The 15,125-nt window shown below is 40.5% G+C and overlaps 1 protein-coding gene across 1 annotated transcript in view; it reads right to left on the bottom strand.

Annotated features, from left to right (window-relative positions):
* Positions 1–5,549, bottom strand: part of SPNS3 (SPNS lysolipid transporter 3, sphingosine-1-phosphate (putative)) — a 30,241-nt gene extending 24,692 nt beyond the window's left edge. Inside the window, exon 1 of the mRNA XM_064729182.1 lies at positions 5,499–5,549. The gene's annotated coding sequence lies outside the window, so the exon portion shown is untranslated. The remainder of the gene's footprint in view (positions 1–5,498) is intronic.
* Between the last annotated feature and the right edge of the window lie 9,576 nt (positions 5,550–15,125).

The following is a 15,125-nucleotide window of genomic DNA, read 5'->3' on the forward strand; positions in this document are numbered from 1 at the left end:
ACAACTCCACAGTGATCACACAGAAACTGCAAATGCAAAAATAACAGTATTCTATGTTGTCAGTGAGTTGTCAGAGCTAGAAATAGTCTTTCTGCAGAAGAAAGGGAGAGAGAGAGAGAGAGAGAGAGAGAGAGAGAGAGAGAGAAGAAGAAAGAAAGAAAAAAAAGAAAGAAAAAAAAGAAAGAAAAAAAAGAAAGAAAAAAAAGAAAGAAAAAAAGAAAGAAAAAAAAGAAAGAAAAAAAAGAAAGAAAAAAAAGAAAGAAAAAAAGAAAGAAAAAAAAGAAAGAAAGAAAGAAAGAAAGAAAGAAAGAAAGAAAGAAAGAAAGAAAGAAAGAAAGAAAGAAAGAAAGAAAGAAAGAAAGAAAGACAATCAGCCTTTAAAACAGGGATGTTTTCCCCTTTGTCCCTCCAAAAACAGGTCCAAAAGGGGAGGAGGAGAGGGCACAGGAAGGCATTCTTGTTCTTTTGGTGCATGTAGACACTTATCTGCCTTCTTTCTTCTGTCCACTCACATTTTTAGAAGTATTCGGTCACATGTCTTTTGAGCGACTTTGTGGATTACAACTTGAGAAGCTAATTTATTTTTTGCACACTGTTAATAAAATTTAAAGTGAAAATTACCAGCACACTCTAAGAGTTTAAGAGTGAGGCAGCTAATTTGAAGAAGGACTGCTTATGGTTCATGACTCACGCATGAAGACACAGGTCTGTGGTTGGGCTTTTTTTAAGAACTGGGTATTTCACACTTTAGATTAACTGATAAACAAAATAGCACCTACCATTTTTGGCCCTTTTGCAAAATACACACTGCTTTGCTTCCATGTGCACAACACGAGTATTTCATTCCATCTTCTCCTTCTTTTATCTCCCCTTTTCTCTGCTATAGACCACAGGATGTTCTCTGAGCGATGTCACCCTATCTGTACTATCCCAGTGCTTAACTAACACAGCCAAACCAAGAGTTCCTTGGAAGTTCTGGGAAGCAATAAAGAATCAACACAACGTTGTAGACAGTAAGAGTTTTATCTCAACCCCAGCCATGCACAAAGGCAAATCTGAACCACAATTCCATCACAGATTCCCTGCCTGTGAGCAGCTGGAGCTGTGGCTGTGCTGGATTCACCGCTGGGTGAATCAGAACCACTATGCTGGGCTTGGTGAGTTCTGAATTTGTTCATGGGGAAAGTCCCAGACTAAAGGGTCAGAGAATTCCTTCAGGATTGGGCCCATCTCCTCCCATTTCCCACACCACTTAGGATTTTCCACACCTGGGTCTACTCCTGGGTCAGGGGTCTCATCAGCCCGTCTAGAAATCTCAGCCCTCATTCTGGAGAAGCTGCAGGCTGTATAGAGGAAGCTTACCAGACTGAATACCAGAAAGATGGTTTCTTTTACATTCAGGGGAAACTGAACTTTCTCCAATAGTGATGTAACAGATTCAGAGGAGAAGAAGGAAAGCAAAGGCTGAAAAGCCCTTCCCCTGCTCCTCTTCTAACAAACTGGATGCATAACCATAGCCATGAATTCATACCTGGAGCAGACCCCAACACGTTTATAAACTTCTTACAAATCATTACCACCAAGCCCAGCAGGATAGCTATTCTGGTCACTGCCCCTCTGCTGTAAAAACTATGTATTAGGGACAATATTAGAGCTATTTCTGGATAAGAAAATAAACCTAGGGACCATAGAGATATTAAGATCTCAAAAAAATCCTAGGGACCAGAAATTCATGCAAGCCTTCACCCCAATAGACAGTATGAATTCAAAAAGCATGGCTATTAACTGCTTTATACAAACACAGAGTAATGGCAACTAAATGCATTCAAAACAGGGTTTTTTCCACTTCTCTCCGAGGAATCCTTCCCGAACCGGTGGGGGAGAGGGGCCGTGTGGGTTTGCTTTCTGGAGGGGCCCCCTTTTGGAGGTTTTCTCCCAAATTTGCCCTAAACCAGGACAAAATTTGGCGAATCAGAACCACAATTCCAACACCGATTCAGTGCCGGTGAGCAGTGGGAGCTGTGGCTGCGCTGCCCCGCTGGGTGGCGCCCCAAGGCCGGCACGGCGCCCGCCCAGCCCCGAATCCTTTGCCGGGAATGTTTTCCATGTTCGATGCCCAGGCACAGCTCAGGCCTTGTAAGGAAGGACTCAGGGCCAGCTCATCAGGGTTTAACTCTCACTTTGGATAGTTTCAGTGTCTCTTGATCCAAGCGTTGTTGCACATCCTGTATTGCTCTCGGTGACGTTCACTGCTAGAGCTGATGTTTTGAGATGGCCAAAAGCAGGTTATTAATATAACTGCTGTGGCAGAACACGATTCTGCCTTTATAGAGCAGAACTTCCAAATTCTGACTCTTTCTTTGGAAAATTTGGAATTTGGAAATTAGAAAGGCATATAGAAGGCCACTATACAATACAAGTCAACTTTTGTCAGAGCAGAACCTCCAAATTCTGACTCTTTCTTTGGAAAATTTGGAATTTGGAATTTCTGCTCTATAAAAGCAGAATCATGTTCTGCCACAGCAGTTATATTAGAAACCTGCTTTTGGTCATCTCAAAACATCAGCTCTAGCAGTGAATGTCACCGAGAGCAATACAGGAAAAATTCAGATTAAACAAAATGTTCCTCACAAACACAAAACCATCAGTTCTGAGCACTTCTTTTGATTCCCTTTTTGCCCTTCATTAAAGTTTCCAGATACCACTTGATGCTTTTTGTTGCTGTGCCACCTGGCCATTGGTGCCATCACCTCTGTCTGCACATCCCCCTTCTCCCTTCCCTCGATGTCACAAGCACCCCCTTCCAGCCACTCTGGGTTTCACTGCTGGGTACAAATCTGCAGTGGTTTTTGGAAGGGCCCTGTGACTTTGCCTTGCTCAGCTCCTATAGCCATCATTCCTTGAGAGCCACCTTGCTTTAACTGCATGCTTGTCCTGTTCTCCAACCACAATTTTCATGTTTGCATCAAAAACTTCCACCCAAAGTTTGTGACAATCCTCATTGGAGGCATATAGAATGCCACTATGCAATACAAGTCAACTTTTGTCAGGCAAGATCACAGCTCACTTCGTTATAGCCAATTAAAATTTTTCCTTATTTGTTCTGTCAGTCAGGCAGTTCCTTTCTTGGAACAAAGTGTAGTGTTTGCCTCCACAGCTTACCCTGTCGGTGCCAGGTGCCCATGCAATATAAAAAGCAGCTTTTTATGCCTGTCATACTCCTTCAGGAGCTCTGTTCTCTTGGTGGCTCATTTGAGCACGAGATCTCATAGCTGTGCCATGCAGTTAAACCCTCCCATGAGAGCAGCAAGTCACAACCTCATTATTCTCATGTTTGGCACTACTCCTGACACAGAGCAACATATTTTCTTACAGTATTTGGAGTCTGGCTGAGGTACCAAAAGTTGTTTTGGTGGCTGAACCTGACAGAGGCAACAGAGCCCCCCCAGATGAGCAGAGATGTTTGGTGATAGTTAAAGGGGTTGGCTGATCCTCAGCAGGACAACAAATGTGCCATGTCTGAATCCCAGGACTGCACTCAACCTATGTGAGAGCTTCTGGCTTTCCCTGAGAGGATTTCCAAGTATTTACTACAAAATGCCTTTGAATGCATTTATTTATCCAAATATCCCCTAATGGTGGATGCTGCCACATCCGTGAACAGCTCTGGAGGTTTGCCAGAGCTTTCCCAGAAAGCTACATCAGAAGGGCATTAATAGTGAACCAAGATGTCAGAAAGATATAAATTGAAAATATATTGTTATCCTGATTCACTCCAAACCATTTTCATGCATGTAAAGAAAAGAAGCTTATTAAGCCACTGAATAGCAAACAGCAACAAAATCAAAACTAAATTAAAAACTAAGTATGAAAATAATATTCATTGTTGACTAGATGTAACAATACTGATTTTAGGAAGAAAGAAATAAGCTGCTTTTGGTATCTCTGTCATGAATTACCCAGCCAGAAAACATAAAGTAACCAAAAGAAAAGACATACTTGGGTGTATTTGCAGGTATGTATTTAATTGCTGCAATATAGTTAGAACCAACAAGCATGTATTTAATGCAGAACATATAAGACTGGTCTGCATTTTAAGGTGTATGTATTTTAAGCCTGTTGTGATGGAAGCAAATTTATAAATCATGAGATTCTGCAAATAATTGACATTTGGATTGGTGCACAACATAATAATTTTAGTGTCTGACAAGATCAAAAAAGTGAAATTTAACATCCATCTGGTAGACAGACAGCTCAATAAATGCATGTCCAGACCCACCTGAAATATTCCACTCCAAGGAGATTCAAAGACAATTATAGTGACTGCAAAAGAGCTGCAGAGTGAGACATTCAGGTAAGAGGCTGTGGGGGTTTAAGGTTTGTCACTACTTGCACAAAGGCTGCACCATAACTCACTTTGGTTTTGAACCCAGTCTGCAGTGCTAAAACACAAAGGCAGACTTGGAGTGAGACATGAACACCTGGGCTGCACGTCTGCAGGGCAGAGGTTTGACAGCTCAAACCAGGCAGTGACCAGCCTGACAGGAGGGCAGGCAACTCAAGAAGTGTGATCATGTATAAAAGTAGCATAATTTTCAGTTACAGATTTATTACAGAATCAACACTTGATCCTGTTCTCATAAAAGTCTATATTACAAAACTCCAGAGATGACTCATCTACTAATGTGGATATTTTTCTTGCCTTTCAGCCCTGCAGACTGATGCACATTTGCCAAGCTGTTATTGCCTTGGAATACACAGCTGAGAGGGAGGGAGCCCAAGCACTCTCCTTCCAAGGGAAGTTTGAGAAATTCTACACCTGGACTTTGTTGAATCTGCTCTATCTCTGTGTGCTGCTTGCAGCTACATTAGCCATGATGTCAAAAGCTGTTAGGAAATATTTCGTATTTTAGCATGAAATTTAGTACCTGAATAATCAAAACTAGATTGCCAACAGTCTTTCTTCACCTTTGCAGGCAGACCTATGTGTGTGAGCCATTATTTAATTGGAGTTTCTGTCCATATCTGCCAGACTAACAATCTTTATAGTAGTCCACTACTACCAAAAACTTCAATAAAACCAGTTGGACCAGCTGATCCACTACACACTTAACTGGAAAATATCTGTTAGGGAGATTCTCATTCTGTGACTTTCAATTAATGCTGATTTTAGTCACCACATCCTTTTTTACCTCCTCACTCTGAATTTCTATCTAAAACGCTTTCTTTCTTATTGCCTGAGTAATAGCACAAAACCCAGGGTGGATTCACTGGAGCATATTCTAGCATTGTGATAGCAGCAAATAAAATTTACACACACTAAAGTATAAAACCTAGTATTTCATTATTACTGACAATAAGCTCTGTATAGATTCCTACTTCCTGGAATGCAGATGATGCTTTTGGTTGGGCAGGGAAGCCAGTTCAGACTCTTCTTCTTCATCTTTTAAATTAGGAAACAAACTGCAGCTTTACAAAAAAGTTCTTAGGGTGCTTACCTAGATAACTTATCTCCCAGGTGACATTCTCCTTGGTTGTATCCCTATAATTCTGTCCCAAAAAGTATAGCAGAAGAAATTACAGCTCCAGCACATAATCACAGAGCAGCAAAAGATGAAGACACTTCAATTCTATTAACTGCTCTCTTCTTCTTCTCTGGGAAAACAGAAAGAAAAGCAAAGACCTCCTTTGCAAATGAGAACATTTTGCATTAACATCAGACAAAGGAGAAAGCTGCACATTGCTGAACAGAGCTCCCTCTTCCAGCTGAGATTTAGTCAAGCACAGAGCAGCTCATGGAGGTCAAGAGAAGTGAGGAATTGTAGTAACTGTGCACCAAAGATGCTATTTCACCAACCAGTTTATCTGCTTTGGCCTTTACCATTATTTAAAGCTTATCTTTATTGGTATAGCTGATAAGAGAATTTCTTGCATTTTGGGATTCTGGATACTTCTGACACAATTATAGCAGAAAAGGGCTGTGGCATCTGCTTGGATTCTGGAAGAAGACAGTGGAATTAAATGTCTATTTAACCTATGTTTGACCTTTATACCACAGTGAAACATTCATCCCCAGAAGAATCATTAGTTGACCACTGCAGTCTTCACTGTGATACACCAGAGTCCTTTTCATTAAGACAACAGCAAAGGAGACAGGAGCCATTAATTATGAGAAATGACAAACAGACAAGCACTGACAGAACAGAAATGGAGACCTTTCCCTATGAGGCCTCTCTCTTTCCAGCCTCACTAGCTCCAGACTGAAGGTAGAACTGCAGTGAACCCAGTATTTTAATCACTACAGAGAAGGTTAAGGTTAGGGTTAACTAAAAATTAGAATAAACATTGATTTAAATTAAAAATAGTCTAATTAAGTATTGAGAATGTCTTTATTTCCCAGAAGTAAATCCTGCACAAAGAGATTTACTGTCACTCTCAATGCTTCCAGCAAGGCACAGTGAGGCTGTGCTCACCCCTTTGGGAAGGGCAGGTCCATGAATTCACTATAGCCATGCTTCATTGACAGCACTGGGAAACAAATTCTGCCAGCAACAAAAGAAAACTTGGTCATTTTTAAGCACTAACCCCAGGATGCTGATTTTTATGATAGTTATGATGCAATTTTTTTTGAAGTTTTTAAAGTTATAATGCAATTTAGATAGGGAATTGGGATTAAAATATATCTTTACTATCACTGATAGGTACCCACCTTAGGCAGAGGGCAGCTCCCAGTTCAACAACAAGAGAACAAATGGAGAAAGTAGCTAAAGTCACTCTTTCCTGGGCATCTTCTGTTTGATTTTAATCCACCAGAGATTTAAAAAGTCTGTAAAAATCTTTACCAGCCAAATATCTACTTTTAATGAAGTAAAATAAAAAAGTATTAAAAAATAGAAAATAAAGAACATGGGGGAAAAATGTGGAAAGGATAATCTATCAGTTATATTGCAAGAAAAAGGAGAAAAGACTTGGGAAGAACTCCTTTCTCTGCTACTAACTTCCTTTGCTAAAGCAAAGGGATCTCAAGCCTGCAGTCCTAAAGCAAATGGCACCATAAATAATTTAAAGGGAGAAAGAAAACAATAAACATTAAAATTTTGAAACACTTGCACAGTTCTACTTAACATCTGATTCATGTTAACTAATGTACAAGATGTTTTCAGGCTTCAGCACTTGGTTCTCAAAGCTCTGGTTTGAATACAATGTTCTTCACAAAATTTAAAACCAGAGTAATAAAATGTCTATATGAATCATTTATTAATTACTTAGCAATATTACAGTAAAAATATAGAAATTAAACTTCTTTCTATTCATTTCATTCACAATCTCCTTCCATTCATTCTTGCTACCAGAAATTTTACCTGCTCTGAAGATGGTCCCAGGATGCTTTACATGTAAGATGCTGAGGAATATGAATAAACTCTGGCTTTTCTGTCTTTCCTGGAGTCATGTTGGCATTTGCACACTTCACACACTTTTGAGAAAGTATAAGAACACAGAATCTCAGGCTTCTAATAAAAGAATTTTATTGTCATTATTTTAGAAGCTACTTTTGCTTAAGACAAGCTCAGTACCAGTGGAAGAACTATTATCTCTTTATTCCTATGAGCCAGCAAGCAGCAAAGTCTCTTTGCCATACTTCAAAGTAGCTTTTTGGATACTGTTCATAATAGAGCATTAATATCAACTTCAGCTGATACATTTGCTGGAAAAAAAAGTGTCAGGAGATTTATTATTGTAAATCCTGAAGTTAAATGAAGCTAAGAAGAGGCTTTGTTTCAAAGTTCAGAATGGTTGCAGGAATTAACTGGCAGTGATGGAAGAACTGCAATAAATCAGTTTGCTAAACTATCAAAAGAAAAAACAAAAAATCTTTACCTTCCAAAAAGCCTTATGTCAATAGAATGTCTTTTGACTTAGTTCATTAAAATGTTTCCTTAAGAAATGATTTAAAAGCACAGAATAGGGACAGTGTAAATCAACAAAGTGATTAATCTGTTCAAAAAGCCAAATATAACTGAAGCCACCTGTGTTTTCACTGCCTCCATTCCCCCTCCCCCTTTTCTCCTCCTCCAACAAGTTGTGAGCCCTGACAGAAACCAAAGCAGTCCCACACAGCCCCACCCTGACAGCACCAGACTCCCCAGGTCCCAGCCCTTCATCCCTTTTGTCCTCCCACCCTTTTCCACCCCAGACCTGCCTGCTGCTCCCCAGCCCAGCTCTCCCCTGGCCTTCAGGTGAAATTCAATTCAGTTCCTGTGCATAATATAAGAATTGTGCTTGTATAATTTTCTTGTAAAGGCAAATATTATATTTTATGATAGCAGTACAGCCCATTGATGGCTGGTGTTGCACTATCTTAACCTATTTTGCCTCCCTGAGGGGACTAATCCTCACGTAACATCTCTAAGTGCATCCACATTAAGGGATTTGGCCCTTGAGCTGTGCAGTGCAGGTCGTGCTGCTCATGCTCTGCTTGTGCAGGTGACATCTGAATTCCCTGCTCCCTCCATCTCTGGGCAGTTCTATCCCATCCCTCCCTGGCTGCAGACAGATTTCCTTCCCTTTTGTGCACTGCACTAATTTTGTACTTGCAAAGGCACCAGAATGTGTCAGGTGCAAATATGAGAATATCTCAAAGAACTGTAAGTTTACTGTTCCAGGAAAAAATTGACTTTCTTGCCAAGCCCTTTATATATCTCATAATCAATAATTCCCAGCCACAATTTGAGGTAAGAGGCATCAACTGGGATGCATTTTGCAAAATGAATTTTTGGGATATATTTTATAAAATGTGAGCAAAAATAAAGAATTTAGCAAGTTAAACGGAAAAACAACTTTTAAAGTGTAATTCTTTATTTTAAACCAAGTATGTCTGTTCTTTTAAAAACAGCCCTATCTAAAATAAAATGTGAAATAAGGGCAGCCCACACGCCATGGAATCCAGCATCACAAAGTACAGAATATACCAGTAGTTCAGGCTTGCTGCAGAAATTTCAGAGAAAGTCAAAACACTGAACTGGTGGGTGTAACTGAGTAAGTGGCTGGAAATAGCATGTGGAGTGCTGAACCAGCTCCTTCCAGCAGAGCTTCATCTGCAGGTGCAGAAAGAAATTTCTTCATCTGAGTTTATTCAACAAGTCCATTTTGATGCCTGGTTCATTAAGAGATGGAAAGCAAACATGGATTTGGAAAAGGAAGGCAGTTTGATTTTTCCTTTTCCAAACTTTGTGCAAAATCAAGGTGTGGGATGCTTAGCTCTAACTTGTGGGAGGATGAGATCTGATGATATGAATATCTTGGTAGTGGGGGGAGCTAAAACCAAATTTTCATTTCTGCTTTTTAATGATTCCTTTGTGCATTTTAACAGAATCCCATCAAATGTAACTTAACAGAGAGAATCAGTTAAAAGCTCACAGCATCTAATAAACAAAATAGTACTTGATAGATTAAAGAACAAAATCAGAAGTTTGAAAATATGTATGTTCACATATCTTAAGTCAATGACTTCAGTCCTACTCGCTGTCAGAAACTAATTGCATGCCAAGCACATGGAATCTGCTATTTAAGAACATAATTAAAAATTATAAATATAAAATAAATTATGTAAATTTGTATTTCCAGCTTGCCATTTTAAATGATGAATCAAGTATTTAACTCTCTTGTTTAAGCCAACAACAGAAAAAGGAAGTATTGAAAACAGTATTTTAACTTCTGGCATCAAATTTACATACAAATAACCATTCTCGAGTATGTGTCCTTGTTTCTTCAAGAAAGAATTCTGATGTTTATTTTCTTCCATGCCAGCATGCCAGCATTTCAGAAAAGGCAAATCAATTATGACCTGCCTCATATTTCAATCCTTGTGTTTGTTCCAAGGACTGAACACTGACACAGCAGTGGATCTCATGACTGCTTTCCATCAGGTATATTAAACTGATTGTCAATTAGGCTTCCAGGTTGCAGAGCAAAGCTGTCTTACACTCCATTCTTTAGAAATATGAATTAGAAAATAGCAACTTTCCTTTTAGTTTAACCCTCACCATAATTATGTTGGATTTAAGACAGTCTTTCATCATTAATTTCTGCTGCTTTTGTTTGCAGATTTATTTTGATGATTTTTTTTTACTAATAATAAGGAAAGAAATCGAATTCTGAGGAAATCATGTCCACGTTGTGTAAAGTGAACACCTCCCAGGGGTCATTTTACCCTCTCCTACCACTAATGACCAGGCCTGTCTGTTTCCCAGCTGAGAATGTTATCAGTTTAAGTAATAGTTTAAGCTTATACAAATAAAGTTTGGAACAAGGTCAGTTTGGTTTACCCAGCTCTGAAACAGCACCTTTCTGCCAAAAGCCTGAATCAACACCTCCATAAGAATCCATAAGGATTTCCTGCACTTCCAGAGACTGTTTTACCACAACCATTCCTGTCAAGCCTGATTCATAGCAGAAATCTTACCCAAAAGTCAGGTCAAAACACTTGGTTTAGGTGTCACCCTTATTCTACATCTACATCTGCTCTCCTTGGCTCAAGCAATCATGGTCCATGCTTCATGCCACAACTGAAGCCTTTATCTGTGGTCAGTGACCTAGAGGGAATACTGCTGGATTTATTAAGAAATGACAGACAGACACATGGTGAGGTTTGAACATTAGGGTCATTGTGGTTTCATTTATCAGGGAATGGAAGTCAGGACCAGCTCCTATTTCTGGCTCCAGGGCTTGCTCTGGTATCTTGGGCAGGAAAATTTAGCACCATGCACTGCCATGCATGGCCATGCTGACTATTGGGGCTGGTGGGGAAGAATGGAGATCCATCCTTACCTGTGCAGGAGATCATCAGGGATTAGTGTTAACACAGCAGGAGCTGAGCTGAGCTGGGGAAGCTGAGCACTGCAACCACACAAGTCAGTGTCAGTATTTTCACTGTGCCCTGCACAGGGACAAATTCTGAAGAAGCTGAGCACTGCAACCACACAATTCAATGTCAGTATTTTCATCATGCCCTGCACAGAGGCAGGTTCTGAAGAGATGCATTACAGCAGCTGCAGCAATTCCTGTGCCAGGCTTCTCTCTGTTTGCCATGCCACTGATTCACTGGTCCATGTTTTTCCAGGAAATCACACTTCTTCACACACACGCCCACTTCCAGTGAAACGTGAGCCCAGCAGCATCTGAGTAACAGTTAAACTTTTGAACCTGTTCTGTAGGAGTAGCCTTGAACTCAGCACAAATACCTGAGCCCAGACTGATGTGCTCACTCCAAGTTTAGTCCCCACTTTATTTATAGGTCACACCGGAGTGGGAACAAAACAGCTTTTAGTCTTTGTTGTGCTCTTATTCAAGCCAGCAAGGAGCTGTGAATCAAACAAAAAATACCATGAATTGCTACCTCCTTTTTCCCAATTCCTCTCTTCACAAGGAGTTTTCAGAGCACTTTTCTTTATGATGCATATCCACAGTAATGGCCAACTTTTACCTCTATATACAAGACATGAAGAAATAACTTAGATTTTACTACTCAGTCAAAGCTTATTCAAAAAAGAGATTCCTTAGAGCAAATTACTTATGTATCAATAAAAGCACAGCAAAAGCAAGTGCTAGGGGAGAGACAGGAACACAGAACTGCTCAGCAAACTGATATTATTTCCTGGTGACAACTTGGGTCTGGAATATAAGCCTTTAAAACACTTTGCCTTTACTGTTTGCTAGATATAAACTGCAAGAAACCCAACCCTGCAAATGTTAAAAAGGACAAATAAATGGTCCCTTTTTGCCTAACAGGAACTGTTTTTAAGCCTAAAAACTGATACTTCACAATGCTACCATTTAAAATGTCCCTTCAAATTACTCTAGCCTGTAAAATTAGAGGAGCCTTGCAAGACATGTTACAGGGAGCTGTGTCTATCTTACCATCAGCATTTTGAGTTTGCCAGGAAGCTGAAGTAGGGGAGCAGATGATGTTAACAGTGTGAATGCACCTGGAAGACTCTACAGAACACAAACAATCTACCAGCTTAATCTGTGATTTGTGTTGTGAAGGAGGAACTGGGGAGAAAGTCAAAGAAAAGAAATCATATTCAAGAAAAGTAAGATGCTCAATGTGAAGCTTTGATCCTTTTTAAGGTGACAGAAAAAGTGCCAGGATTTCCTATTATAATCATGAGATGAATTATTATGATAATATGGCCTTGCCAAGGGAAAGATTAATGTAGTAAGGACCACAGCAAATGGCTGTCAGAGCTGAACAGTCATTATACCAGAAATGGTCTCAAAAAAGGGAAAGTAATCTAAATTCTTATTGCCCTTCCACTCAATGCAGAGATGGGAGAAATGGCTGCAGAGAGGCTGCGTGCCAGGGACAGTAAAACAAATTCAAAAAACCAATCTCACCTATCTGGAGATCTTTTCCTCAAATGTGGTGCATGTTGCCTCAACAAACAGAAGGACAAGGTGTTTGTGCATAGGCAGTACAGAAAGTAGAGATTAACAGAATAAAAGACCATTTCACCTAGCAGGGAAAGGCTTCTCCCTCTCTCCAGAAAGCCTGGTGTGTTTAAGGACAGGCAACATGAGATGCAAGCCAACAGAGTTCCCCTCTGCTGTGGCCCAGCAGCTCCATTTTCATGATGGGATTCCACAGAGTCTTTACTGTGCAAGGAAACACTAAACGAGTTTGTGCCTCAGCCACACACCTGCCCTCACACCGTGGCCATGCTGGACACTCTGCAGCTGCACACCAGGAGATTTCACAGAGCAGGGTCAGAGCACTTCAAACTGCCAGTGTTTCCCATAGTGACACACACTACTTTTATAAACCAGGGTTGAATTTGTTGCCAGAAAAAAGGAATCCAGGTCATTTGTGACAGCACACACCAAATCCTTTCTTTTCCAACCTACAGGCTCCTATGTTCTGTACAAGGAAAATCGTGCACAAAGTAGAGGAGACCACAGAAAACTTCCTTTCTTAAGGCAGGTAATTGCCACTGAGTGACCTAATGGTGAACAATACAGATTGATTTTGATTAACAGAATGTAATAGAAATAGAGTTGTTTCATATAACCTTTCAGTCTTCAGTGCTGTAGTTAGGTCCTCTATTAATAGAACTGTCAGAAAGTGTACTCATGCCTGAACTGACATCAGGTACAGAAAGTTGAGTGAGTGAATCTAGTGCTGGCTTAACTGACATTGTGAACAAAGCCTACTTTTTATTCCTGAAAGAGAAATACCATCCACAATAGTGTCACTTCCCATCAACACGCCTGAATTCCAATCTGGGGAACTGTCTCTTAGCATAATAAGTTTACAAAATGCACTTGCACATGATAGCCTCCTATGGAAAGATTGTTTTTTAAGATTGAATGAACCTGACTGAAGCAATACAAAATACAAATACAAAATACATTTAGGAATTAGAGTCAACCTACAAAGGAGAAAGGCTTTCACAAAGAATTTCTTTTTGGCTAAGGACACCCTTATGAGATGAATTTCAGTAATGGTATCATACACTATGGGATGTCCTCTGTCATCCCAGTTTAATCATTGAAAAGGACACAGATTTAATCAGAACTGGAAGAATATCTGGGAATAGCATTCTGATTAATTGTACTAGCACAGTAATGAAACTCTCAGACTATACTGGGCCTTCCAAACTGGAGCACAGGAAATGATGTTACCATTGCTCATTCTCTTTCCTTTTGTTGCAAGCCAAGTTTGGTGTTCACAAAATAAAGCCCTTGTAGTACAAAAGTAAATTCCAAAAATTCCTTTTTATAAAGGATTTGAACATTTTGGCAAACTGATACAGGCTAAATCAGTTTGTAGTAACTACTGCAATAGAGCAGGAGTTTCCTGCTTTCTATCAGTGGTAATAATGCTTCATCCAATTAGCCAGGAACTGCATATACTTGAGAACTGAAACATAAAGCTAGGGAATCCAATGAAATGCTTAAAGCCAGAGGAGCAGAGCAGCCAATACGTTTTATTTTAGAATTGCACACATCTATTTATCACAATGTCTTTTCCACAGCCAACACGTGAGCCTACAGACAATTTGTGTTTTTGTCAGGCTTTTCCTGGCAATTTACTTAGTTCCTTGGGATAAACTATCTTAATTTTTAGTTCTTTCCCTCTGCAGTGCCTGTCCTCAGACTTGTAGTCATCCTTCCAAAGCCTTTTTTCTAAAGGTTTTTGCTGGACATCCAAACCCAAGCCTAAGTTGCCCTTCAGGGATACACTAATGCAGGAAAGCCCCTTTGCCTCCTAAGTGTAAGGGCTCATTTAGGCCTTTTATGTCTCTTTTTCTTCCCTGGGCGCACCCTCAGTGCAGTGACACAGTGCTCCAAAGCATCCCCATCACACACAGAGACAAAAATGTACATTTTGCAGCAATCCTGAGTGAGCAACTTTTACGTGGCAGCTGGTAACCCTTTTAACTTGTTGTGTTTAGCTGCTCTTTGTAGCTGTTCCTCAAAACCTCCTGTCTGTAATTGGTAGGAAGGCGGCAGCAGCCTGAGGCCAGCAGGACTCTGAGCACAGACACTGTTGTTACTTATTCCTTGTATGTGACAGTTCTGTGCACTGCTGATGGGGGCAGATGTGTCTCAGGGGCTGCTGCACCTCAGCACAATCTGGTTCCACACCTTTCACTATCCCAGTTTGCTCCAAACCCTGTCCAGCTTGGCCTTGGACACTTCAAGGATCCAGGGGGAGCCACAGCTTCTCTGGGGAACTTAGGGCAGGGCACCACCACCCTCAAAAAGAAGCATTCCTTCCTAATAATGGCCTTCATGAGGGCCTCGGCAGATCCCAGAATGGTTAGGGTTGGAAGGGCTCTCTGGAGATCACCCAGTGTAACCCCTGCCAAGGCAGGGTCACCTGGAGCAGGTGATACAGGAAGGTTTAGGTGAGTTTGGCATTTCTCCAGAGAAGCAGACTGCACGCCCTCCCTACACAAGTCTGTCCCAGTGCTCTACCACGCTCACATAAAAAAGTTCTTCCTGAAGTTGAGACGGAACTTGCTATGCTTTAGTTTGTGTCCCTAAATGTCCTTCGTGAGGAAATTCCCCTCACGGAGCGCTCTCCCTTCCTCCCCGCTAACTCAGGCTTGACTCAGGAAGGG

The sequence above is a fragment of the Zonotrichia leucophrys genome, chromosome 19, assembly GCF_028769735.1.
Source record: "Zonotrichia leucophrys gambelii isolate GWCS_2022_RI chromosome 19, RI_Zleu_2.0, whole genome shotgun sequence".
NCBI lineage: Eukaryota > Metazoa > Chordata > Aves > Passeriformes > Passerellidae > Zonotrichia > Zonotrichia leucophrys.